Consider the following 16,420-nt stretch of genomic DNA (forward strand, 5'->3'; position numbering starts at 1 on the left):
TGGATGAAGTGGCTGGGGAGTGGGAAGTCTGGGCGTCCCTGCTAAAGCTACTGCCCCCGCGATCCGACCTCGGATAAGCGGTAGAAAATGGATGGATGGATGGATGGATGGAGATGACCACATTTTCTTCACCTCTCACTCCCTGTAGGTGCAATGTGTCTCAATACCTTCGTCCATGTATTAGGAGTTGAACAGAATAGTCGACTACTTGATTTGCTGACTTTACTACTCCACAAGGAAGTGTGACGTCGACTTGTCGCTAATCTCGTGTTTCGGGCTTGAGGAGGAGGCAGAGCCGCTTGCAGCAACAGATGAGTGCGCTGAATGAAATTAGTCAGTGACGTTAACTGCTTTAAATTGTGAGGGAGTACCAGTAAATGGGGGGGGGAAGCAGGCTTGAACAGGATTTCAGAAGAGACATTAACACAGCACAGACCCAATACTTTTGTCTGTGTTGATAGGGTGTGCCTTGCACATGCGTGTAGGGTATGAAATAATGCACGAACACACTAGCACATGCCGGTGTGATGGAAACGATGAGTGATGGGAGGTAAAGGAGGCATTAGCGTGCATGCAGACGGCTCTGGTTAGGCTGTTTATGTAAGTGGTGCTAATAGAAGAATGGCAGATGACATTGCCAGAACCCGCCATGTGTCACTGATTAACCGACCAGAGTTGCAGAGATTTCGTTGACAAAGCATCTGCATTAGCGACCCCAAGTGTGTGTGTGTGGGTGTGTGTACATTAATGACTCAGTGAAAGGCCACATTGGTGTTGACACAGTCTATGGTGCCAGACTGATATCGCAGACCTTGTTTTATTTCTCACGGCTCCTTCATTTTATAATGAGTTCTACGTTATTCACCATGACGCCAGAAGAAGCCCATACCCACGATGAAGCATGGTGGTGGCGACGTCATGCTTTAGACTGGAACTGGAGGTTTAATAATGCCACTTTTGCACGACTCAATCTTAGTACCTGAGTACCGTGCAGTGTAATTATAGTATCGTTTAAAATTCTGTAAATTTCTGGATTTCTTGATGAATCATGTCTTGAAGTAGCTGAATCTGAATTGAGTGCGCTACCTGGACACAACCAGCAGGTGCTTTTGATTTACTCTCAACCAGTTTACGCAGACCTCGACTGAGGCAGAAATGCTTTAGCAACATTATTCTGGTCAGTGCAAGACTGCCATGGAAACAGGAGTAGAGGACATCCAGAAAAATAGTCTATTTGAAAATACAAATACAGATGAACAATTGCTTTATTTTCCTTACAGTCGATCAAGGAAACTTCATAAATTGCCTATCTCTACTCTACACCAGCTTCCACTTTGATGCTGCATTGTTTTCTTGCTGCCCTTGGTCTCATGATGGCGGCCAACATGCTTCATTGTTGTTTGTTACTGTGTCTTGTTATGACTGTTTTTCTCAGTCTCTCATAGTAGTGGTTGAAAATGGAAAAATGACCAAATTGAGGTTAGTAGAGCTGAGACAGACTTTTGAAATGTCCCAGTTCGGAATGGCCATAGCCCAGACCTAAATCCAATTGAAACTCTCAGTGATCTGAAAGGGGGCTGCGACACATTCGAGAAGTTCTCGTAAGCTAAAAATACTGAATTATCGCTTACATTTTTAATCAGTATCTATTCAGTATCGACTGTATAGGACAAATCTTTCCTGAAATAAAATATTGTGACATGTCACATGACATTAGATGTGTGTTGATGCATTAGCGCAGCGTGAGGAAAGCTGAGTGGGCACTGATTGTGGATTTGTGGTGGTGGGGTGCTTCTTTTTTTTTTTTTAAATGCGTCATGGCAACAGCCAACACTTTGGTTAATATGAGCCTAGAGCTGTTTCATCTCAGTGTGAGTCGCTTGGGAGGGCCAAGGGGTCTTTGCAGGGACAAGGCCGAGCTCACTGTTGTGTGGTTGGGAGCGGAGGAAAAAGAGGAGGGTGGTTAAGATGAAGCTGCCGTTGACCTGGGTGGATGGTGGGGGTCTGTCTGTCTCTGTCTGCCTGCTAAGGGGAGCTAACTGATTCAACTATAATTTGAGAGGTGTTGGCCCCCCTGTTTTTACCCGCCATCCATGGGAGGCTGGACTGGGTCCAATAAGAGCTTCACACACACATGCGCGCGCGCTTCTGAAATGATGGATAAGCAGAGGTTGGGGATTCAGAACAGGAAGTGAAGATTTAAACAGAGACGGCGCACAGCCACAGAGGACTTTGAGTTAGGTAGCCTCGCCTGATTGGTGGACTCCAACTTCATGTTACCGATGCCATGCACGTATTCACTTGACACACGGGTCCGCATCAACGGCCTAATGCATCATGATTTACTGTATGCAAAAGTATAGTACATATAGTGTACAACCACCTATTTTCACTCAGTGTTATTGTCTTAGTTTCAGTGGCTAATGAGATACGTTTTCTATGTATGATATTGTCTAAAATTAATAAACCAAGTAGGACACACACCCAGACGAAAGGAATTTAGCTGGAAACAGGATGGAATAAATTAATAATAATAATAAAAATAATAATTCCCTCAAATTAGCCTATTATTTAACTTTATTCATATTGCATTGCATTTCTTGTACCATTTCATCATGTAGTGATATTTTATCTGACATTGTATTTACTTTTATGATCATTTTGTCTTCTCTTTTGTTCTTGTATCAATGCTAAACACTGAATTGCCTTTGTGAAAAGTGGGCTTCGTGTAATAATAGATTTGCCTTGCTTAAAAAGACGATTTTAGTTACAATTCAAGCCTCAAAACTAGAATTAAAGGAATTTAATTAAAGGAATTAAGAGAGCATAGAGTTCTACCAACATTTGCGTTTGTCTTATATGCAAATGCACAACTTGAATCATATCAGATAATAATGGCATTACTTTATATTTATTTAATTTTTTCAGAGGAAGTCCCAACACATAAAAAAAAATCATAAAAACACATCATGCAAATATTTGCATAAAATATATATATCTTGCAAACCACGGATGTGTATATATTGTATGTATTACATGATAAGTAATTACCCTCAAAATCTGTACATTTTCTCATACGCGGCTTCCATGGAACAGTATGAACAAAAGAAAAAAAAAGTGTAAGTGCATACAAAATACTCGCAATAGTTGAGCTAACGTTTTGACGTAATTGCCTTAAATTGTATTCATCCATCCATTTTCGATTACGCTTGAGCTGAAGCCTATCCCAGCTCTCTTTGGACTCTATAGATAAATGACCATTCACACTAACATTCACACGCATGGGCAACTTAGAGTCTACCGTTCATATTTTTGGGATGTGGCAGCAAGCCAGAGTACCCAAAGAAAACCCAGTCAAGCATGGGGAGAGTATGCAAACTCCAAATCGAAAGGGCAGAGCCCAGATTTCAACCCCAAACTGTGAGGCAAATGTGCTAATCACTTATCTACTGTGCTGCCACATATTGATAATCTGCTTTAAAACAATAACTATCAAAATACAAACAGAATCATTAGCAACAATGTACAGTAGTTCTCAAAACCAAAATGTAAGAACCAAAGGTCCTTTATAAGTGGACTCCGGTCAGGTTCTGGACCCACTGCTATTATTTTTTACTGGAAATGTACATACATTCATCATTAAGCATTTATTTGACACACATAATATTTGGTCTTCTTTTATATGTTTGCTCCTTTTTTCGATTGGGAGTCTACTGTAGTTTTGAGAAATTTTTAAGGTTAAATATAAAATCTTCTATGTTTGGCTTTCATTTGCAGCAAAATTTTAGAATGAACGGGCTGCAGATGCCCACTTGATTTTGAAATTGCAGGGAGCCACTGTATGTCTGTGAACGCTGTGTGCTCTTGTACGCCCCCTTCAGTGAGGCAGACTAGCATCTGCCTGACCTCGCGTTTTTTTCTGCGGTTTCATGCGATCAGCAAAACCAAATTTGCAACATACAAACATTAAATACATTAGTCTGCCTATGAAAAATTAGGGTGCAAATAAAAAGTGTCTGGAAACATTAATGTAGCGTAACGTCAAATAGATACCAGCTGTTTGCTGATTGGTAAATAAAGTGAATTAAGAAATACATGACTGATTGAGAACACTTCACTGACGAAACCAGACTATAATGAACGTGAAGCCCAGACTGCACACGGCCGGCCCGTGATCGCTCGCAAAGCTAGCTGCAAAAGCTCACGAAAACAAGCGTCAAGCACCATCTTACCCACGATGCAATCTGGATTTTTGTCAAAAATCCACGTCCTTATTGTCACGTTAATTGTTTTTGTGTATGTTACCAGACTTACTTCGTGGGATGTGTACCTTACGTAACTGCCACTTTTGTTGTTGATTCATGTTGCACTCTGTTTTTTTTGTTTGTTTGTTTTGTTTGTTTGTTTTGTGTTTATGAAACCACTACTCTAGGTAGTGTCACTCTAGGGAGTGACTTCCTGGTCAATTCCGCTACTCAATCATGCCTAGTAGGATGTTAGCTGTTAAAAGAAAATAAGTTCAAAATAAGGTTTTGCATGGTGCGATGCTTCCACTTGTGTAATATATGTTGAAATCATCAAATATTAGTGTAAATGAAGTCAGTTTCCATAATATTTCCCATTCAAGACATTTATCTAACCTGGTCTTCTTTGACTCCTGATTTCTACAATAGTCTTCTTACAGTATTGAATATTACATTGATGGCAGTATTCATAATAAGGCACTGCAGACGTTTGCTCGGCAAATGTAGACTTGACCACTCATTTGAAGTTTTACACGAGGAGGAACAGAATAGAAGACAACATGTTTGATGTGATATATTGAAAACTACAAAAAAAAGATACTTTTTTGGTGGGGCTAATGGATGCTAATATAGCTGTGTGTCTAGTTATTTTCTGAATGCAACCAACAGAGTGATAAGACCTTGCAACTAGCACTGTGTATTAATAAGGTGGGCCTCCCTGCAAATGACATAAAAGCTGATGTTTATCCAGCCAACACAGCTTGCCACTAAAACACAGGCTTACTTTGTCAACCCAAATATAGCCCCCTCGCATTGTTTGGCCATTGCCATGACGCTGTGCGGGTCTCCACTGTCAACAAGCGCTCGGCAATCTCCCATTAGATCAGACGCTATTAGGGAAGCGAGGAGTCGTTGAGCAAACAGTGTGGCTTGCTTTTAAAGGCAGTTTATCTAATCTAGACGTCAGGGATGAGGTGGACTTTGGAGTTCACAGACAGACAAGAGGCAAGAGTTGTTTGGTGTGGGCATAAAATGCACTGGAGGTCAGACGCAGTCGCCATTGGTCCCGCTCCCCCTTTTTCCCGGGAACTTCATCAGGAGTATTAGCTTTATGAGTGCAGATAAGAACCTCTTTGTTGAAGGTTAGCACCAATCGGGACATCACAGTGAGCTTTGCTGCCCGACTCCACGCATGTTTCCTCTTAACAGATCCATTTGAAATTACCGTTTAGATCTCTGCGACAATAACATTTTATTGATCTCTTTGAAGATAGTCTGTTGGCAGACCTGCATGAAGATAGCATTTGGATAAATCTGTATTAAGACAGTTTTGATCAATCTAAATGAAATCTTCATCTAGATAATGATTGGATTTTGATAGCGCTCTATAAAATTAGGCAGCCTTGTATACGTGCGGTTGTGACGTCTTATTGGCTGAATATCCTTTCAGATAGGAGTTATGGTGGCACCTGTTGCTATGACATACATATATTTGAATTCGTTTACAGTAAACGCCTTTTTTGGCCTGATAAATTTGTTTCTTAAAAAATATCTGTCAATGTAGGGGGCGTAGTTTCGCTGCTCATACTTGATAGTGTTGACTTAACTGTAATACGACTTTTACTTGCGTAAACACTTCCACCAACACTGCTTTTGACCTCCCGTGAGGCCACCCACAGAGCGTTCAAACCATCGATTGCGTGAGTGTTTTTCTGTTTGTTTTGTCTCATGTTCATCTCCATCCTTTCAAGCTTCTTTATCAGCCTCCTGCTCCCGCTGCTGATTGCTGGGGTCCGTACTCGAGAGCCAGAGACGGCGGTGTATGTCGACCCGGCGTGGGCCCCGCCTGCCCAGCGTCACCCTTAAGTGCCTCTGACAGCCCAGCGCTGTGTTATTAACTGTGATCAGCCACCAGCGGGGGAGCCTCAACCGCAGGAGACACAAAGCCTGCTTTCACCTCGCACCGCTCCCTCTTGACCCCCAACCTCGCCTAATACATATTTACATGTCTTCATACAGTGCGTGTACAGTTTTTGTAATATAGAGCCATTCATGGGCCTGTTGGGAGGCTCCTCTGGACTGAATCCCAGGCCTCCAGCCTGATGAGTGGGAATACTTTTTTTTATTTTTTTTTTAAAGATCAACTTCGAAGGTAGTCCCGCTATGAGGGATTAGTGCAACACGTAAACAGAGTGCTGCATCATGTACGGGCGCGTGGCTTTCATCCGTATAGGTGGTCCACGCCACTTTTTGTCCTCCCAGCCAGGATGTGGGAGAGCCATCAGCCACTTAAAGGAACAACGTAGCACGGCTCATTAGATGACAAAATTGGGGCAGAAATAAATAAATGTGAACAGTGAGGAAGAAGTGTAATGACAGTTGACTATGTTTAGCCTGAAGAAAAGCATCGGGATAAACAGCAGCAGAAAAAACCTCAAAAACCACTTTTTCCCTCCCACGCGGACCATAATGAGAGCCCCGCCATTCAATTGTTGAATAGTTGAGGCTTTTTGCCTTTGAGCAGACTGGCTTTAATATAACAGCAGCACACAGACAGCGGGCCCGCGGACCATGCCCTCTCCAGCAGTGTTCAAAGCTGCGGCATGCTCGCGACACGGCTGAGATGCATTATTCCTCACAAACGCTGCCCTTTTGTTTGCTTTCCGTTGGCATCCCTCAAATTGTAGACTTTGTCCCTCAGCGCTCCTTATTTCAGCAAGAAGATAGACCCACCCCCCTTTTTTTGTTTTGTTTAGTTTTTTCCCGTCGTCCTCATGCCCACACTAGCCTTTCCACTATGACGACCCACACAAAACACTTAGGGCCCTATTTTTGTGAACGACGTAAATCTGTTGCGGGAGGGGGTGTAACTGTGCGCCAGAGACAGGTTAGACCGGTGTTGTTAAATTTGTAGACAAGCGCAGGTCAGTGGATCTGATAGTGGCCTGGCTGCATCACTGCAGGAGTCTTCACAGCCAACTGTCATCGCCGACAACCAAAGCGGCTCCTCACATTCCCTTTAAATCTGGCGCAGTTACTGTAACTGACAGTCTCGACCAAGCCATCTCAGAAGAGGACGATGCGTAATCGCAGCCATCCGCGCGTGAGTGGAGCATTGTCACTGCTCTGGCAAAAGAAAACGTGAGCGGGTATGCAGAATGAGCTAGTGAAAACCGCTGGCGATTTAAATATGTCCGTGGACCTCAGTATATGTCTGCCTGTGCCCCGATCACATTCACCAAAATCGCATTGGACCAGCAGTCTACCTTTTGCCAGGAGTTAAATGTGTTCTGAGCATGCAGAAATTTCAACTGAGTTTCTGCCACCGCTACGCCAGGCTCATCTCCAAGGACAAACACTCACTGCGCCATAACACCCAGCTTGGTGCAGACCGCTCTGCCAAATTGGCAAACCTGCGGCGAGCCTCGAGCTCTCACAAAAATCAGAATCCTCCGGCATTTGCACTATGCCGCAGATGCGCTGTCTACAAAAATACAGCTCTTATTAATGTCTTAATCAATCATTCAATCAGTCAGAGGTTGGACACACATACAAATAATATGGCCCAATTTTAGCATTACCCACCTTCCAATGAAAGTTAGCAAAGGCCTGCTTATACTGATTGATTATCTAGTGGTAAAGGATGTGTTACATGTGATTTTTTTACTCCATTGACATGCAAATGTTCAACCTGTCCAGTACTTCCATGCATCCATTTTCTGAGCCGCTTCTCCTCACAAGGGTCGCGGGAGTGTTGGAGCCTATCCCAGCTATCATCGGGCAGGAGGCGGGGTACACCCTGAACTGGCTGCCAGCCAATCTCAGGGCACATACAAACAAACAACCATTCAATTAACCTACTATGCATGTTTTTGGGATGTGTGAGGAAACTGTAGTACCCGGAGAAAACCCACGCAGGCACAGGGAGAACATGCAAACTCCACACAGGCGGGGCCGGGGATTGAACCCTGAACTGTGAGGCAGACTCTCTAACCAGTCGGCCACTGTGCCTGTACAGTACTTACAATCACAAATCTTTATATTTGTGGTCAACACAGCGATTGGCTGAGCCATGGACTCTGTGACTGTGACATGAAACACAATGATAGCCAATTAGGAAGCCCCCTCGCTACTGCAGGACAACTAGTTTGTTTTGAGTGATTGTATGTGTGTCACAGGTCATTCACCACAACAAGCATGTCAGTCTTGGTACTATGACAAACCTCTGGTTTGGGCAGCGTGGCTGAGGTGGGAGAGTGGTCATCTCTCAAGCCAAAGGTTGTGGGTTCGATCCTGTGATAATGGCCAAGTGTCCTTGAGCAAGATACTGAAACCCCAGTTGTTCCTGATACTGTGTCATCAGTAGGTGAATAAGGAGAACAGTGTTAAAGCGCTTTGAGTACCTTGAAGGTAGAAAAGCGCTATACAAGTGAAAGCCCATTTACTATTTACCAGTTTGTGGAGGGCACTTTTGATTGTTGGTGGAGATATTGTTATGCGTGGCCTTGTGTGTTGAGCATCACACTATAATGGTATTCCGCATACACACTAATGTTTTCCTCATCCTGTGTGGGGTTTCACATTTTAAAAATTGGTATGTTTGTACCGGCAGCACTCTGACGACTTGTTAGCACATCTGCATCACAGTTCTGAGGATCTGGGTTCAAATCCAGCCTTGCCTGTTTGCAGTTTGCATGTTCTCCCCGTGCCTGCATGGGCTTTCTCCGGGTACTCTAGTTTCCTCCCACATCCCAAAAACAAGCATGGTAGGTCAATCGAAGACTCTAAATTGCCCGTAGGTGTGATTTTGAGTGTGAATGGTTGTTTGTTTATATGTGCCCTGCAATTGGTTGGCGACCAGTACAGGGCGTACACCACCTCTCGCACAGAGTTAGCTAGGATATGCTAGATAGGCTCCGAGTGAGGATAAGGGGAATGGATAGATGGATGGATGGTATGTTTGTATGCTGTTTAAGTGCAATCATTCTTTATGTTGGAAAAGTGTTCTGTGGTCCGACGAGTCCACATTTCAAATTGTTTTTGGAAATTGTGGACATCGTGTCCTCCGGGCCAAAGAGGAAAAGAACCATCCGGACTGTTAAGGACGCAAAGTTCAAAAGCCAGCATCTGTGATAGTATGGGGCTGTGTTAGTGCCAATGGCATGGGTAACTTATACATCTGTGAAGGCACCATTAATGCTGAAAGGTACATACAGGTTTTGGAGAAACATATGCTGCCATCCAAGCAACGTCTTTTTCATGGACGCCCCTGCTTATTTCAGCAAGACAATGCCAAACCACATTGTGCATGTGTTACAACAGCGTGGCTTCGTACGAGACTGGCTTGCCTGCAGTCCAGACCTGTCACCCATTGAAAATGTGTGGCGCATTATGAAACGTAAAATACGACAACGGAGACCCCGGACTGTTGAACAGCTGAAGCTGTACATCAAGCAAGAATGGGAAAGAATTCCAGCTACAAAGCTTCAACAATTAGTGTCCTCAGTTCCCAAACGTTTATTGAATGTTGTAAACAGAAAACGTGATGTAACACAATGGTAAACATGACCCTGTCCCAGCAGTTTTGGAACGTGTTCCAGCCATAAAATTCCAAGTTAATGATTATTTGCTAAAAACAATAAAGTTTATCAGTTTGAACATTAAATATCTTCCCTTGTAGTGTATTCAATTAAATATAGGTTGAACATGATTTGCAAATCATTGTATTCTGTTTTTATTTATGTTTAACACAACGTTCCAACTTCTTTGGAATTGGGTATGCATCATCAAATTGCTGATGAATGAATTTTCACGAGCCTCATGTTTTATTTCCTTTGGCTTATTATTAATTAGTTAAAACTGAGGATAGAATTTGGGCAATATTGTGGTTAAATAGAAAATAATTCTAATAAAAATTGATTTTCAGAAATAAACCACTTTTCCCCATACATTTTCATGTCTTTCTTTTTTTAATAAAGAAAATGCGCAACATTTTTACTTACAAACATATTGGAACCACAAAAAGAGAGGTTGTGAGGAAGAACACAGAATATGATGTGAAGTGTTCATAAATTTTTTAAGGTCACATATTTTTACTCTTGAGTGACTATGAATGTTGAAAAAAAAACTCATTCACTGCCAGTCCTCCATGTTAACATGGATATTTGAATTCAACAGCCGTCAATGGCAGTGAATGAGTTTTAAAACAATGTGTGTCGTGAATCGCCTTTATATTAAATCTTTGTCACTTGCATTAGGAACGTTTCTTTTATTATTTTGGTCTTTTAATATTAACAGTGGTTAACTTCTTTTTACATGAGTATGACAGTCAAGAATGCTAAAATACTGCAACAGTTTGACCCTGGAATGTCATGGATATGTCAAGAGTTTTTTTTTGTAAAATTATAAACTGGCGGGTGGGCCGACCTTGTGTGAAGACCTGAAATTAGTATACTTACCGTAACTAAACCAGTATCATGGTGACAACGTAAACTTTAAATTTCTACCTGAACTGCACTTAGTTTGATGAAATTCGAATACATTATTTTATGAAGTATCAGCGTTTGCATGGCTTCAACTGGTGAGAATCTAAAGATTCAATGTTGTGCCTGCCATAAGGAATGAACAGTGTGTGCTATGTGTGTTTATGAGCTTCTTTATGGGATGTGCATGGTCTTAATTATGATCAATAACATGTCCAAACCCCTTGTAATTACTAACTGTGGGGCACATGATGGCAGCATCCTCGCATCTGCCTAAATCAGTATTTATTAGCTAGGCAGTGTATGCGAGTGTGTGTGTGTGCGTGTGCTGTGTGCACTTTCCAGTTGTTGATGCAGATAAGTAGTGGGATCACACTTGACCCTGAGTGTAATAACTGCTAAGCGTAGCTTCAGGCTTAAGTGAGGCACAAGCAAAGGGACGGCTAAGTGGGCAATCGTGAGAGAGTGCTTGTGTGTGTCTATGTGTGTGGGTGGTGTGTGCGTATGTATGTGTGTATTTGGATTTTTAGATTTTCCCAGGTCTTTTCAGATATATTTTAACATCACTAAAAGTACTCAGTGGTGCTGTCATATGTTTTTTAATATTATATTGTAAAACATATTTTTATACTGTAAATACCTATGAAAAATATCAATCCCTTCATATGCCTTCATATCTGATAACACCATCTATCTATCTATCTATCCATCTATCTATCTATCTATCTATCAATCTATCTATCTATCTATCTATCTATCTATCTATCTATCTATCTATCTTTTCTATTTTCATTTGCAATGCTGACCTGGCAGCAGACAGCAGAGTAAAACAAAGAAAAATAAAAGCAAATACAAATATATAGACGACAAACTGTTAAAGTGTGCTATAGTTACAGCACATAGTTACATAATGCATTACATTCCATTGTATCATATGGTGAATAAAAGGTAAAAAAAAAAAAAAAGAAGCCTGAAAACAGGTGCAGCGATCATGTACATACAGTATCCTTTACAAAGTTTACAAGTGTCTGTGGGAATTTTTGCAAGGGAGGTTAAAGCTTTTCAGAAAATGAAACTTCCCCGAGGAACTCGACTCACACACTATATTACGGGCCACGTTGTCGATGGTTTCACTCAGAGGGCCGTTATGACTGTGAAACCATATTGTACAACCCCAATTCCAATGAAGTTAAGATGTTGTGTTAAAGAGAAATAAAAACAGAATACAATGATTTGCAAATCATGTTCAACCTATATTTAATTGCATACACTACAAAGACAAGATATTTAATGTTCAAACTGATAAACTTTATTGTTTTTAGCAAATAATCATTAACTTGGAATTTTATGGCTGCAACACGTTCCAAAAAAGCTGGGACAGGGTCATGTTTACCACTGTGTTACATCAGCTTTTCTTTTAACAACATTCAATAAACGTTTGGGAACTGAGGACACTAATTGTTGAAGCTTTGTAGGTGGAATTCTTTCCCATTCTTGCTTGATGTACAGCTTCAGCTGTTCAACAGTCCGGGGTCTCCGTTGTCGTATTTTACGCTTCATGAAGCACCACACACTTTCAATGGGTGACAGGTCTGGACTGCAGGCAGGCCAGTCTAGTACCCGCACTCTTTTACTACAAAGCCACGCTGTTGTAACACATGCAGAATGTGGTTTGGCATTGTCTTGCTGAAATAAGCAGGGGCGTCCATGAAAAAGACGTTGCTTGGATGTCAGCATATGTTTCTCCAAAACCTGGATGTACCTTTTGGCACTAACACAGCCCCAGACCATCACAGATGCTGGCTTTTGAACTTTGCGTCCATAACAGTCCGGATGGTTCCTCTTTGGCCCGGAGGACACGATGTCCACAATTTCCAAAAACAATTTGAAATGTGGACTCGTCGGACCACAGAACACTTTTCCACTTTGCGTCAGTCCATCTTAGATGAGCTCGGGCCCAGAGAAGCCGGCGGCGTTTCTGGGTGTTGTTTATAAATGGCTTTTGCTTTGCATAGTAGAGTTTTAAATTACACTAAAGGCTGTAGTGCCAAACTGTATTTACTGACATTGGGTTTCTGAAGTGTTCCTGAGCCCCTGTGGTGATATCCTTTACACTGATGTCGGTTTTTGATGCAGTGCCGCCTGAGGGATCTAAGGTCACGGGCATTCAATGTTGGTTTTCGGCCTTGCCGCTTACATGGAGTAATTTCTTCAGATTCTCTGAACCTTTTGATGATATTATGGACCGTAGATTATGAAATCCCTAAATTCCTTGCAATTGTACATTGAGGAACATTGTCCTTAAACTGGTCGACTATTTTCTCACACATTTGTTCACAGAGAGGTGAACCTCGCCCCAGCTTTGCTTGGAAATTACTGAGCAATTCAGGGAAGCTCCTTTTATACCCAACATGGCACCCACCTGTTCCCAATTAGCCTGTTCACCTGTAGGATGTTCCAAACAGGTGTTTGATGAGCATTCCTCGACTTCTCAGTCTTTTTTGCCACCTGTCCCATCTTTTTTGGAACATGTTGCAGCCATGAAATTCTAAGTTAATGATTATTTGCTAAAAACAATAAAGTTGATCAGTTTGAACATTAAGTATCTTGTCTTTGTAGTGTATTCAATTAAATATAGATTGACCATGATTTGCAAATCATTGTATTCTGTTTTTTATTTGTGTTTAACACAACGTCCCAACGTCATTGGAATTGGGGATGTATATACTGGGGGCAGAATTTCCAAATTGTCATATGTAATAAATGTGGAGATATTGCAAAATAATTTTTCTTTGTTACCAAACTCCTCCAAACCCACTTTACAGTAACTTGAACAATAGTTGAACAAACTATTATCCTTGACTTCTGATTTCAAAACTAGTTATACATCAATTTATTGTGTGCATGGAATATGATGAGACAATCAAACATTTATATGGTTTCAGTCATAATGGCCCTCTGAGGAAAATTGTAACTACAATCTGGCCCTTGATAAAAATGAGTTTGACGCCCTTGGATGTTACTGTCCCTATATTTACTTGATATCAGATTGATACCAAATATTACAGTATGGCACAACACTAGCCGTTACTGTAAACATGAGCATACTATTGTTTATGATTGTAGGTCAAATATATGGCGGACTACCTTGTACGTGAATGGGAAGAGAATAATAAATGCAGAGTGCAAATTTAGTTAAATACAAGTCCTTAATGCAGTAATAAACTGGTGGTCTAGCTGTGGTTTGCACAGAAAAAGCAAAGTTTGAGCATTCTCTTATTCTTTAGTTGACCATAAGTCTACCAACACTTCAGAACTAAGCACAATGTGGTGGAAGGATGACAAGTAGTTGTAGTGTGTGAAACTGACTATGGGATGTTTGAAGAGACAACTCCCTGCACCACAACCGTGTTATCTCCGTGGGAGTTCATTACTCACATACACACACAGACGCACAAATGGCTGGCCACACACACACACACACACACACACGCACACACATACATGTAGAAGTAAAAACTCATAGTCATTCATAAGCATTGTGTTAAATGCAGATGTGCACATCACTCGGCGGGCTATAAATTATCACAATAGGGTCGGTGTGGCCCGCCCATGCAGACCCCGTCAGTCGTGTGTGTGCATGGTGGGCTACAGATAAAGAACCACTAATCTCTGTGACATTTAATGTAGCACAGGGGGTTCACACATGGCAGTATAACTGCTGACTCTGACAACTGGCTGTCATTACTCACGAAAACCTTTAATAGCTGTATGGGTGATGTTTTTAGCAACATTTAAATATTTCACTGTGAAACATTTCATGGTTTAAAAAAAAAAAAAACAAAAAAACAGGTCCCTTGAAAATGTACGTTAAGTCAAGGTGAGGATTTTCTTTGTTGTCATAAATGTAAAATAAGTTACCTACTGTATAATAACATTCAAATAAAGAAAAACTAAACTTTTTATTGTATCATCTGCCCATTAAAATTATTTTCTGTACATATATAGATTTTTATATTTAATTATATTGCTCATATTGTACTGAGCATCTCGACCAGGGGTGTCAAACTAATTCTTCGTAGTTATGGTTTCCCTCGGAGGGCCGTCATGAGCGCAAACACATATACAGTAAATGTCTCATGTTTTAAAAATCGATGAATAACTATATTTGGCACGGGACGGTGGGCGACTGGTTAGAGCGTCTGCCTCACAGTTCTGAGGACCGGGGTTCAAATCCCGGCCCCGCCCGCCTGTGTGGAGTTTGCATGTTCTCCCCGTGCCTGCGTGGGTTTTCTCCGGGCACTCCGGTTTCCTCGCACATCCCAAAAACATGCATTAATTGGAGATTCTAAAATTGCCCGTAGGTGTGACTGTTAATGTGAATGGTTGTTTGTTTGTATGTGCCCTGCGATTGGCTGGCAACCAGTTCAGGGTGTACCCCGCCTCCTGCCCAATGATAGCTGGGATAGGCTCCAGCACGCCCGTGACCCTAGTGAGGAGAAGCGGCTCAGAAAATGGATGGCTGGATGAATAACTATATTTGAAACCAGAAGCCAGTAAAAAGTTGTTAATTCAGTTTATTTTGAAATAGGGATTGGTAACAAAAATGTTTGCAATCAATGTTATATAAAAGGGAAGACGTTTTGCAACGTTGGTATTTTAGCAAGAAACATGAAGTCGACGCACTTGATTTGCTTTCGAGGGCCACATAAATTGATGTGGCGGGCCGGATGTGGCCCCCGGGCCTTGAGTTTGACAGTAGTGATCTAGACCATTTCCTGTAATTTTCCACCACTGCTACCTTTCTGGTGGTGGCCTCACAAAAAAAAGAATATTTATTAATAATAATAATAATAAATAAGCCAACATAAAAGCAAATCCCACATGGGGCTCCATTTTCGTGAATAGTGAAAATCCAGCGCTGCACTTGTCGCGACTTTGTGGACCGACTTATATCAGCGCAATTAAAAGTGGGACGTCTGCGCTTTGTCTGGACATGTCCAGAGCCTACTTCAATCCTGCCCAATCGAATCGGCTCCTTTCGTTCCCTTTAAAAGCGGCACATGGAGACGTCTCTATATGTGGAAGAGGACGCAGTGATCTGTGCGTGACTGGAGGATTGAATGTTAGCGGGGACCCTTATTAAATACGGAATGAGCTGGTGTAAATCGCTGAGGACTTATATGTCCGTGGGCCTCATGTATCGATATCCCCTCCAATGATAATTCATTTCTACCCCTCCCTCGACCCTCGTAGCTGCGTGCCTGCCAGTACGTGGGATGATTTAAAAATATAATTACGTTAATAATGCATTCAGTGAATTGATTTCTGCAAAGAATTTAAATAAGTCTGTCAGCCAAAATTGTGGAAAGCAACTTTTGAAACAGAACATTATTGTTCAATTAATGTTAAGAATGGATTTGGTGAAAAAAAAAAATCATGGTAATATCTGTTAAAAGTCAAGAAAATTAGAAATTTCAGACTGCCCCACAATTCTGAGAACCCGGATTCAAATCCAGTCTCCAGTTTGCACGTTTTCGCCGGGTACTCCGGGTTCCTCTCATGTCCCAAAAGCATGCATGGCAGGTTAATTGAAACTAAACGGCCTGCAAGTGTGAATGTGACTGCAAATGATTGTTTGTCTATATGTGCCCTGCGATTGGCTGGCGACCAGTTCAGGGTGTAAGCCCGCCT

Source organism: Phyllopteryx taeniolatus, chromosome 12 (assembly GCF_024500385.1).
Source record: "Phyllopteryx taeniolatus isolate TA_2022b chromosome 12, UOR_Ptae_1.2, whole genome shotgun sequence".
Lineage (NCBI taxonomy): Eukaryota > Metazoa > Chordata > Actinopteri > Syngnathiformes > Syngnathidae > Phyllopteryx > Phyllopteryx taeniolatus.